At 41.7% G+C, this 12,431-nt stretch overlaps 1 protein-coding gene across 5 annotated transcripts in view; it reads left to right on the plus strand.

Moving 5' to 3' along the window:
- The window catches only part of GBE1 (1,4-alpha-glucan branching enzyme 1), a 224,084-nt gene that overhangs the window by 51,130 nt on the left and 160,523 nt on the right, over positions 1–12,431 (plus strand). The window lies entirely within an intron of this gene.

The following is a 12,431-nucleotide window of genomic DNA, read 5'->3' on the forward strand; positions in this document are numbered from 1 at the left end:
TACCGCTTTCTATTTGTCCTGTTTACCATTATCATTGAAAGTAAATGGAAATCCCCTATATTTGGGTTGTCCCCAAAAAAGAATAAATGGAGATCTTCCAATAGAGACATTGTTTCTGGTAAACGTAGGGTCCCCAAGAAATTCCCTTAATTTGCAGGGGTTTCCTCCCACTTCCTGTTTGGTTATGTAACAGAAAGTAAAGGGAAATCTCTGCAATGGGTCACAGATGGTAAAATCAAATTCTGACGGGTTATAACCATCCCTTGCTCTATCAAATATGAAAAATAAAGTTTTGCCTAGAGTTCTACTTTGACACCAGCCACCTAATTTTGCAGTCAACCACTAACTCCACTGTACAGTTATTTAAGTGGGATCATTATAAGCCTGAAAATGTGTTGGAAATTGCATTTAAATAAAGAGCTACTGTACTATATCTGATTGTTTTGATCCATTCCTTATTGTACTTATGACTTTCATCCAAGGTTCCCCAGTAGCCGATGGCCAAATGGGAAGTATAACAACCTAACGTACATCACAGGGGCTACAGTATCAAGCACCAACACAGTTTCAGCTCCAATACCACTCCTATTTGCTTGTTTATCGGGGTGTCCGTATTAAGAAATTCCTTATACTATGATGAGTAAGTAGGGGGAAAACGAGAGAAGACGGTGGGAGTATTAGGACGGAAGGTGGGGTTCTGCTCTTAGTGAAATGATTGGATTCTTACTAAGTTACGGGGGTTATAGGAGGGTCTTTTAAGAATACACTCTATTTTTTTTTTGACTGATATAACATATGTTATGTTATGACAAGTATCAACTTATACGTTGCACTTGAATATCACTCAGGGAAACATTATTTAGGAAAATTTAGGGTAAATACTATATTTCCGTTATAATAGTTTGTGGACACATGATCTTTTTATTTCTTCCAAATTTGTTTATTTTTGAATAAAGATAGTTTATTCGATAGTGACCAAAGTATGGATAGGAATTTGAGATATCGAAATGTATCTTCATGTACTGCATTGTGATGATATCCTTGATGTATGAACCCTATTGTACTGTTTATATTTTTAAAATAAACTTAAACTTGATTGAAAAAAAGAAATTCCTTATAACTGCCACTTTGATTTAAAGAAAAAGTTTCACAAAACAGACTTCAGGAAATACTGTAGATACATTCCCTTCCACGTGCCAGGACCATTATACAACCTACGTGTAATCAATTTCAGAAGACTCAAATCAATAAACTGTGTGGACTTTTCAGCATTGACATAGTTTCAGTTTTCTTCCAGATAGCATTAGACATTTACTAATTACTTTTTCTTCTTGCATGGAATTGCTCTTTAATACAGAAACATTTCTACAACCTACCCATTCTTTGGAATATCGGGGGAGGGGGGGTCAAGGTTTTGTTCTCTTTGAAGCTCTGTAAATTTATGAAAATAATTAAGCAAATGAACCTTAAATAATATACGGTAGATATTTTGGTGTTCCGATTTTCACACTTGTATAGATTATGGTTCAACAAACTAACATTCTGAATTATTTTCAAAGGAAGTATGCAATTTCTTTGTTTTAAATTAATCTTTTGGACAATACTGTCTAGAAAATTATGGTAAAAAGTATTCATATTCTGAATTAGAACCATGTTTTGCAGACTGGAAGAAATATACTCTGTGAAGTCATAGAAACTTTAGTTTGCTGTAATTATTTGAAATGAACTCCAATGTAACAGTTTTGTGATAATTCAGTTTTCTATTCTCAAAATGTTCCTTAACCACTTCCCACCTGGCCACTGCATGTGTCTAGCCAGTTGGGCGCTCTCTCCTTCTGAGTGGATGTTCAGGAACGTCCCTCAGAAGGAGTGGGATTGAGCGCGATCCCGATGCGCTTGTTTTACCCAGACACGTCACATCTCAGATCGGCAGGAGGGCTCTATGATTGGTCCTCCTGATCACATGACGGCCATGTCCAATCACAGCCGTCATGTGATGTTAACCGAGATCCAGTTGCTAGGCGATCGGCTCTCCTCTCCTCACCGACAACTAATGTGTGAGGAGAGGAGAGCGGATCGCTGCACCCGGCTGGTGATCAGTAAATTTGAGCTGTTTTTTTTTTTTTTTACAGCTTTTTACATACTGATCACCAGCCTATTAACACAATGTCCCCAAAACACATGTCCCCACATAGTAAAAACACCTGTCCCCCACATATGTAACGGTAAAATCATATGTCCCAATGATCACCTGCACACATCTGTACATGATCATCTGCGTACATATGTCTGTGATCACACAAACCAATTCTACACGAAAAACTGAGTCGTAAATAAATACCACCAAAAGAAAGCTCTATTTGTACAAACAAAATTATAAAAATTGCATTTGGGTACAGCATAGCATGACCGTGCAATTGTCCTTGAAAATGCGAGAGCACTGAGAGCTGAAAATTGGCCTGGGAAGGAAGGGGGCTAAAGTGGCCAGTATTGATGTGGTTAATATGAGGATGGAATATACTAGTGAACACCAAAACCATTATATTAATTGGGTTTTGTTGGAGTACAGTATTTTAATTTTTGATTTTATGTGATAGAGATTGAATAGGGATTGTGCATGATGCTTGTCAGAAACAAGATAATATATTTTATTGACTTTTATATATTGTCTTTTCATATTTGATTTCTGGGAGAGATGAACACAGATAATTAGGTAATAATGTAACACGATATAAGGAAATGCCACGTCTTACTTCACACTATTGGCTGACCTCTGTGACACTTGCTATGCCATTGAGACTGCAGTGTTTCCCTGTGCCTCCCTCTGCTTTCCTCTTTGAGTCAAGTATCCAGTATTATTGCCTATGGCAATTTCACAAACAGATTCTGTGAACACGAAGGTAGGAACCGTACTGTGTTGATATAAAAGTTTTACTGCAGTATTAAAGGGTGACTCCTCTTTCATAGAAAAATATTGCAAAAAAAAAAAAAACCCTGTTGTAGTTTGATGTTGGTAAAAATTACCTTTCCATGCAGCAATGTCATTCTCTGTGCAATGTGGCAACATGGAAGCGTTCTGTACATGATTTGTGTACAGAACGCCTCCAAAAAACGTAATTTGCTTGTGAGATTCATTCACTGATTTTCCAAGACATCTACACCAAGATAAAAGTCAGGTTTTAGGCATCCTCTTCGATAGAAGTTTTAATAAGATACTCTGCATACAAGCTTGCCAAATGTACAATTTTCTTGTTCAATTTTCTTTAGATGTACCTTCAACTGTGTAGTGCAGGGGCCTGCTTAATTGCATTAAAATTGAAAGTATTTAGGTTTCACCTCCTATTATATGGTTTTAGTACATTTTAACCACTTCCCGACCGCCGCACGCACATATACGTCGACACAATGGCACTCCTGGGCAGAAGGATATATATATATATATATATACACACACACATACACGTCCCCTTTAAATAAGCGCCATTGTGCACGTGCGCGAGCTCCGTGAACCCGACCATGGGTCCCACGGACTCGATTGCTGTGGGGATACCCGCGATCGCCTCAGAGAGCTAGAGCGAGGAGATGCTAATGTGAACAAGCATCTCCCCGCTCTGCCTAGTGACAATGACATGGATCATCGCTTCCTGTAATCGGAAGCGGTGATCACTGTCTTGTCACACACAACCCATCCCCCCCTACAGTAAGGTCCGCCATAAAGTCGCAGTCATGATAAAAATCGCAAAAAGTAAATATATTGCTTTTTTTCAAAGTTGTCGCTCTATTTTTGTTTATAGTGCAAAAAAAAAACAAAAAACGCAGAGGTGATCCAATACCACCAAAGGAAAGCTCTTTTTGTGGGAAAAAAAGGACGTCAATTTTGTTTGGGAGCCACGTCGCACAATTGTCCGTTAAAGCGACACAGTGCCGAATAAATACATTTTTAACATTACATTCAGCCGAGTTGTCCTAATGACAATCGGCTGTTTATTTTTCTTACATACCGTATTTCACCTCCGCTTCCGGGTATGTCTTCTGCGGGACTGGGCGTTCCTATCTGATTGACAGGCTTCCGACCGTCGCAGACCGCGCATCACGAGTTGCCGAAAGAAGCCGAACGTCGGTGCGGCTCTTTACGGCGCCTGCGCTCCGACGTTCGGCTTCTTTCGGCAACTCGTGCCGCGTAGTATGCGACGGTCGGAAGCCTGTCAATCAGATAAGAACGCCCAGTCCCGCAGAAGACATACCCGGAAGCGGCGGTGGAATACGGTATGTACGGGGGAAAAAAAACAGCCGATTCTCATTAGGACAACTCTGCTGAATGTAATGTTAAAATGTATTTTTTGGGTGAACCTCCACTTTAAGTGGTTAAAGGACAATTGTACAAGAAAATAGTATAATGTATGGCCAGCCTTAGGGATAATCACTCCTAATGGAATGCAGACACTACAGCTTCCCTTATTAGAAGACACAATAGCATCAGCTGATTAATAATGAACTTGACCCTCCCATTCTGATTGAGTATGCAGTTAGACTCTTTGGCCCAGATTATTGTAGAATGGCGTAACTTGCGGCGTAACGTAAATGAGATACGTTACGCCCGCCCTACGTTTTTCAGGCAAGTGCTTTATTCACAAAGAACTTGCCTGTAAAGTTGCGGCGGCATAGCGTAAATCACCCGGCGCAAGCCCGCCTAATTCAAATTAGGCGGGTAGGGGGCGTGTAGCATTTAAATTAAGCGCGTTCCCGCGCCGAACATACTGCGCATGCGCCGTCCATAAAATATCCCAGGGTGCATTGCTCCAAATGACGTCGCAAGGACGTCATTGGTTTCGACGTCCAGCCCCATTCACGGACGACTTACGCAAACAACGTAAATTTATAAATTTTGACGCGGGAACGACGCGCGTACTTAACATTGGTTGCGCCTCATATACCCAGGGGCAACTTTACGCCGGGAAAAGCCTAACGTAAACGTCGTAACTTTACTGCCTCGGCCGCACTTACGACGGCGTACATGGCGTTGCGCCGTCGTAAGCCCTTTGAGAATCCGGGCCTTTGTTTTCCCTAGTGATATCCTTTCGGATAAGCTGTTTTATATTATCCAGTATGCAATCCCAAATCTACCACCAATTTACTTGGCTTTTTTCAACATGATTCAGTCTCTGGAATGCAGTAGAATATGCTAAGCCAGGGCTGCTCAACCTTTTGAAGAGTGAGGAACACTTAAAGGGTAACTCCACTTTTGTGGGGGAAAAAAAGAAGGCAAATAAAGAAAAAATATATCATATACAATTGTGACACAAGTCATATTGTAATTGAATGTGATGTTGTGCTTATGAGGATAGTTTTCCTGCACGGTATTTATGAATGAGTATTTTCAAGATACAGGATCAATAAGTATGAACACAGACTAAAAATAGATCTATTCACCAGACATGTATTCATACAAAAAAGTTACTTACCGTATCTTAGTTTTACAAAAACAAATGTTATTTAAAATTAAGAATAATAATTAAAACACCTGCTAATGGGAGTGTTGTACTTTTTTAAATGACACACACATAATACAACTTCCCTGTAGAATAAATATCTGAGTAAATATGACGATAATACGACGTCTGTACTTCACAAATTCAACCGTTACTATAGAAATAATTAGCTTTCGCTAGAATTTTTTGTTTTAGGTTTATTGAAAACATTTTGTATTCTTTTTGGGATGTAATCTAACCATAGAGCTGTTGAATAAGGTTTTATTTAGCCCTGTGACCTCATGATCCTGGGTAAAGTTTCACTATCTGCACTCCTTGTAGTTATGACCTTTCTCGTGAACAACCATAGTAACTGATGCAATCTTTGTCACTCTTCTGTTGTATCTAAACTGCATACTTAAGAGTTCTAAATCTGTTCTCTGGCACTGTTTGCTGTCTGCTCCCAGTAACACCAAATAGATTTTTGCCACTGTGCTACAACCCTGTACTTTTTGTAAAAATTACCATATTACATAAAGACTGTCGGCATTCCTATGAAAGGCTAGAGAATAAAAAGAAAATCCTGTAATGATTTCCAAAACCAGTATGCCAACTTGTTTAATAACGTTTGTGCTAGTTAGAGGGGTAACTAGAAACTTCAGGGTCCCAGTGATAGAAACCATGAAGGGCCCTTTCCATTGGTCCCGGGGCCTTTCCCTCCAAGCCCAGGGCCTTTCCCACTGATCCTGGTGCCCTTTTCTCCCAGGACAGGGCCCTTTTATAAGCCCTGTTTAAATCAATATAAGTTCCGTGCTGTGCTAAATAATATATATGTGTATGTGTATAACAACTAGTGCATTGTGCAAACAGTTCTCAGTGCTAAAAAGCAAAACTCATATATTTTATATGTAAAAATGTCAATCAAATGTAAAAATACAATCAATGGTGCTTGTATAAAGTCCTTTAGTATAAAGTTCATGTGATGCTTGTGTGGTGTGATTCCATCAGTCAGTTACCATCCACATGTAAACTTTATCTCCTTAAGGTGCTCCAAAATCCAAAACAAATTGTGCTGTGCCACCACAATTGTGCTCCCCCTCGGTGTACTCTCACCTCAGTATATGAGCCTAAGGCCTCGTACACACGACCGGATCTCCGCTGGAAACGGTCCGCTGGACCGTTTCCATCGGAGATTCCTCCTCCGGATTTGGATCCGATGGCGTGTACACACCATTGGATCAAAATCCGTGCGGAATTCCTCCGCGGTGACGTGTCGCCGCGATGATGACGTGCGCGACGCTGGAAGGTAAGTACTTCCACGCATGCGTCAAATCATTACGACGCATGCAAGGGAGGGGAGCGGACGGATTGATCCGGTGAGTCTGTACAGACCACCGGATCAATCCGCTGGTCCCGATTCAAGCGGATAGATTTCTTGGCATGCTAAGAAATTTCTATCCGCTTGAAATGGACCGGCCGGACGAATCTCCGCGGATAAATATCCGCTAGGCCGTACAGACGACCGGATTTGTCCGCTGGAACTGATCCGTGGATCAATCCCAGCGGATAGATCCGGTCGTGTGTACGGGGCCTTACTGTCCGCAACAGCCCCCCCCTGCTCACGGTGGAACACCAAGGCCCAGTCACAAGTGGGACCTTTTGCGATCTTGGATGAAGGAGGAAAAATTCGAAAGAGGTTACCTTTGCAGTATGATTTTTTTTTTTTTTGCAATGACATGTATCTATAAGGGAAGGGACAGAATGTTTAACTTTTCCCTGCCCATGCCACCAGAATGCTTTTCCATCCAGAAACCTTCTTTTGAAATTCGTAGAAAAACTGATTCATTAGGAGTATTGATCTTCTGGGTTTCCTGCAGCTCCTGCTGTCTTCCATGTCACTACTCCTGTAGTGAGAGCTGCAGGGGATCAGCACTTCTGAAGTGATGGCTTTCCTGTGGACTTCTAATGAAGATTTCTTTTGAGCAGAGGGGCATTCTGGCAGCACAGGCAGTGGAAAGATTGATGGATTATTATCAGTCCACAGACTAAATTTTAACTGTGACTAAATGTTACCCTGATTGTGTAGTTACTATCACTTGTTCCTTTTGCCAACTGTTTTTTATTTACTAATGTGACTTTTTTTTTTGTATGTTGGCATGCAGCCAATCGATTGGACTGGATGTTATACATTTTTTATCCTTTTTTTTATTTATTTTTTTTTATCTTTTTTTCATCTTTTTATTATATGTTTTGCCATCCGGCTTCACCTATTCTTGTCCTGCAGCCCAGTATGTCAGAGGTGTATTATCGCTGCAGAGTGCTGTACTGCGCACACACACACACACACCGCTGACTCTATCATAGCCTGGTTACCCAGCAAGTACAGCTTGTTGTTTTTTGCAAGTTGGTCAGTTTTCTCCACCCAGTCTCCACTGATTGGCCACTGTCAGCTTAAATTCTTTCCCTTTATAGGGGGGTGGGTTAGCCTGATGTAGGTGTGGCCTCGGAAATGCATCATGGCCCGCCCCCTCCCTTTCCTCTGTGATGGTTTCTTTGGCTGTGTCAGTGGCGTGCTAGAGCTCCAGACATCACCCGTGTCAGCCTCTTGTGTGGTGGATCTAAGCGGTCTTCCAATCCATTGTGACAGCTACTCGCCTCCAGGGTTTTTCTGCACTACCCCTGCATTTGCTCTAAAGCAGTGGTCATCAACCCTGTCCTTAGGACCCACTAACAGGCCAGGTTTTATGTATTTCCTTGGGGAGATGCAGACTAGAATGATGCAATCACTGAGCAGAAAATGATATCACCTATGATGTATTTCAGTTAAATTTGCAAACCTGGCCTGTTAGTTGGCCCTGTGGACAGGGTTGATGACCACTACTCTAAAGGACACCTTGATGTAAGCGTTTGCTAATAAAATGTTAGCCTGATGAAGGAGGCAGTAGTGTATTCAGGTTTTGTGCTGCCGGAGGCCTGACTAAACTTGTGCACCCACTTATTTAAAGGCCATGGCCCTTTCTGTTTAATCTTTGAGTGGGGACACTAGTTCTGAGAGCCTGGGGGGGCGGTGGCAATGGATTCCCTTAATTTGGATAGGTTTCCTCTCACATCCTGTTTGGATTAGGGGCGAGAAGTGTAGGGAAATCTCTGCAGTGGGACAGGGGTGGTAAAAAATAAACTGACGGGGTATAACCCTCCCTTACTCTATCCAAAATGGAAAAAAAAGTGTTGACTATAGTTCTACTTTAAGCACAAATTTCGGATAATTTTATTGAGAGGACTAAGAAGATATAACCATGCCAATGGTGCAGCAGAAATCATATAGCACAGTGAGGAAGATTTGTGGTCCAGGATGATAGGACAGTCAAAATTTAGAAGCAGCGCCCCCTCCCCCCGCAGTTATGGGATGCCGGCCGTCCGCATACCAGAAGCAGTACAGCCGCTTTATGGGGGCCCTAGACCAATTTGCCTCTCAGCCCAGTCCGCCCCATAAGACTGGCGCTACACTCACAGTGTAGCACAAGCTAACGGGTACTCTTTCTGTGCTGCCTCCCTGCAAAGTGCTGTCCTAGGCCTTAGGCCTTGTTGGCCTAGGCCAGGATACAATGTTGAAAGGAGGCGGGGCCTTGGAAACTCGTTGCGTCCCGCCCCCTCCCTTGCCTGTGACGTTCCTTTGGCTGTGTCAGTGGCGTGTGAGAGCCCCAGATGCCACCAGTGTCAGGTTTTTGTGCTGCATGTCTAAGCTTACTCCCGAGCAGTCTTCCAATCCATTGTGACAGCGGCTCATCTCCCAGGGTTTTTCTGCACTACCCCCTGCATATGCTTCAAAGGACACCTTGATGTACTGTAAGTGATTCCTAATAAACACATACTCACCTGGCACCCGCTTGTTGTGTTTTTTCTGTCACTTTAAAGGAAGCATGCTGTGCGGTGGCTGCCACTACTGACCTTCCCTTTTCTGAAAATACTAGTTCCTTGGCTGTCAGTACTTTCTAGGTCGCTGATGATAAACCCCTACCGTATTTGCCGGTGTATAAGGCGACCGGGCGTATAAGACGACCCCCTAATTTTACAGTTTTTTTAAAAGATTTTTTTGCCTGTACTCACCGTATAAAAAGACCCCCCTTCCGAGGCTTCTGATGCTTCATATTTCTTTCTTCTGGAGCCATATTCTTCTTCCTTCTTGCTGGAGCTGGAGCCAATCAACAAGCAATTTATTCTATTAATGAATACAAAGCCTGCTTGGATTGGCAGAGGCTGTAACATCATCAGCCAAAGCCTCTCTGACTCTCAAAGCCAATCCGAGCAGGCTACTGTATGTAGCCTGCTCGGATTGGCAGAGGTGGTTATTCCAATCCAAGCAGGCTCTGAATTCATTTGAATACATAGCTCACCGGGATTGGCTAAGCGGTATATACTGTATGTAGCCGAAGCTGCGTACAGTATTACCGCACATCCAACAGGCATCCGAGCAGCTGACCCGGTGTATAAGACGACCCCTGCTTTTTAGCCAGTTTTTTTAAGTGTAAAAGGTAGTCTTATACGCCAGCAAATACAGTATGTAGATCAGGGACTTTGACCTTTCTGCATGATACTCATCAGAAAATGTTAATGGACTAGCCAGCCAGGCAGCAAGCATTTTCTACAGAAACTTGGCAATGGCAGAGTTCATGTTTCTCTCAATGCACAGCTTTCTTTGCAGTAGAGGGAATTTTAGTATACTTTCTTATTCCTAGCCTACTGTAATAACTTTTTATAATGCAATTGCCAGTTTAATTGCCTAGTGTTTCACAACTGGATTAATATGTCTGTATTTTGTGTGCAAAGTGCATTTGTATGGAAAATACTTTTTCGGGACTTATTTTCCTCATTTCAATGAAAAAAAAAATTGATCTGCCAGCCCTTTATCTTGGAGTTCTAGGGCAGCAGAGCTGCTTCCTGCCGGGAACCTATCACATTTACTCTGAAACCTGCTGCTGCAGCAGTAAAATTGATGCTGCTTGTACATTTTCTACCTATTGCATATAGATTATTGTTCCCTCTACCATTCCCCTATTCACCATGGGTAGCTTCCTCTTTGTCTGGAATAGAGGAATTTAAATCGCAGAGTGAACTTTGGTACCTGTACGTCTGTTGCTTGCCTCCAGCAAAAATATTGGCAGTGTGTTTCATGTGAATAGAGTGCCTGGAATTGTGTATGGAGAGAAGAACGGCATTCACACAAGACATTTCATGGAGCATAGCTATTTTCTGTTTATGTGTAAGTTTGTTATGTTCATATTTGAATTAAAATTTGACAAGTATATCATTAAAAGCGCAGTAATGTTTGTTTTTCCATGGTTCAGAGTGACTCTTTTCATCTCAATTTCATCAACCAGTGTGCGGGTGATATGTGTTTATGCAAGTGTGTGAATGTCAAATATGGTTATATGGAACATTACTATATGTGACGTAGTAAAAAAATGATGTGTGTATGTGTGTGTGTGTGTGTGTGTGTGTGTATATGTGTATATATATATATATATATATATATATATATATATATATATATATATATATATATATATATATAATATATATATATTATACACATTTGCTTTCCCCTCAAAATAACTCAACACTCAGCCATTAATGTCTAAACCAACCGCTGGCAACAAAAGGGAGTACACCCCTAAGTGAAAATGTCCAAATTAGGCTCAAAGTGTCAATATTTTGTGTGGCCACCATTGTTTTCAGCACTGCCTTAACCGTCTTGGGCATGGAGTTCACCAGAGCTTCACAGGTTGCAAAAGGGGTTTAGGTCTGGAGACATGCTTGGCCAGTCCATCACCTTTACCCTCAACTTTCTTTAGAAAGGCAGTGGCCGTCTTGGAGGTGTGTTTGGAGTAAGGATGAGCTCAGGCGTGTTCGCAACCCGCACGTGCAGAGCCCTCCAGGAAGTCAGCATTATGCCAGTGTCCATCACCTGAAGGTGGGCGTATAACCCATATAGTAATTACTATAGTGCTCTGTGTCCCATCATGTACTTCCAGGAACATGATTTTACAGGTAAGCTGTAAACAAAATGTGTAAAATAGGATTTTTATATTGGGGGGGATGTCAATTTTGTTTGGGAGCCACGTTGCACGACCGTGCAATTGTCAGTTAAAGCGACGCAGTGCCAGATAGCAAAAAGTGCTCTGGTCTTTGGCCAACCAAATGATCCGGGGCTTAAGTGGTTAAATCAGATCTTCCACCCAAATGCACAGTCTGCCTAATAAATATTGCTCCTTTTTCCCATGGCATATTTCCACATTTAAAAAAGCAAACACCCTGTGAAGAAGTAAAAAAACAAACAAAACAAAAACACGGGGTGGGTCAGGTTTTAGTTTTTCTGGAGGTATTCTAGGAAAGCGGAGTAGCCCAAACTTTGCAAGAAGGCACTAATGTGTAGGATAACTCAACTCGGAAATTCAACCATGTGGGCACAAAAGCCTATTTTACTGAGAGCAATTTGGTGTTTGGACATGGGGTCTACTTTTTAATTTGTGTTTTGAGTTCAAGGGCTGCTTTTAACATTTAAACACATCCTGATCACCTTATTGGATAGGGCAACATACTGCACCATGTGCACTGCTGGGAAGCGGGACCAGATTGCAGCTGCATTTGGCATTATGTGATTTTTCTGTAACATTATAACAGCATTTTCCTATACGATTCAAGAACCCTGGAACACAATAAATAAATCTGAGTTCAAACCCTGTTTTTACTCACAAAGTTTTGGTTTGCCATACACTCAAAATCTCTGATCAGAAACGAGCATATTTAAACTAGACCAATGGCACATAAAGCTCTGAAGCCAGTATGACAACAGGGCAAGTAGCTCCTTCAAAAGTAGAGGTCATCGGTGGCTGTGTCTGTTCCCTAAGGTTTTGTTGGTTAATCTACATAGAAGGTAATCTCTGTAGGTGATTGTTTGATGGT

The sequence above is a fragment of the Rana temporaria genome, chromosome 2 (genome assembly GCF_905171775.1).
Source record: "Rana temporaria chromosome 2, aRanTem1.1, whole genome shotgun sequence".
Taxonomy (NCBI): domain Eukaryota; kingdom Metazoa; phylum Chordata; class Amphibia; order Anura; family Ranidae; genus Rana; species Rana temporaria.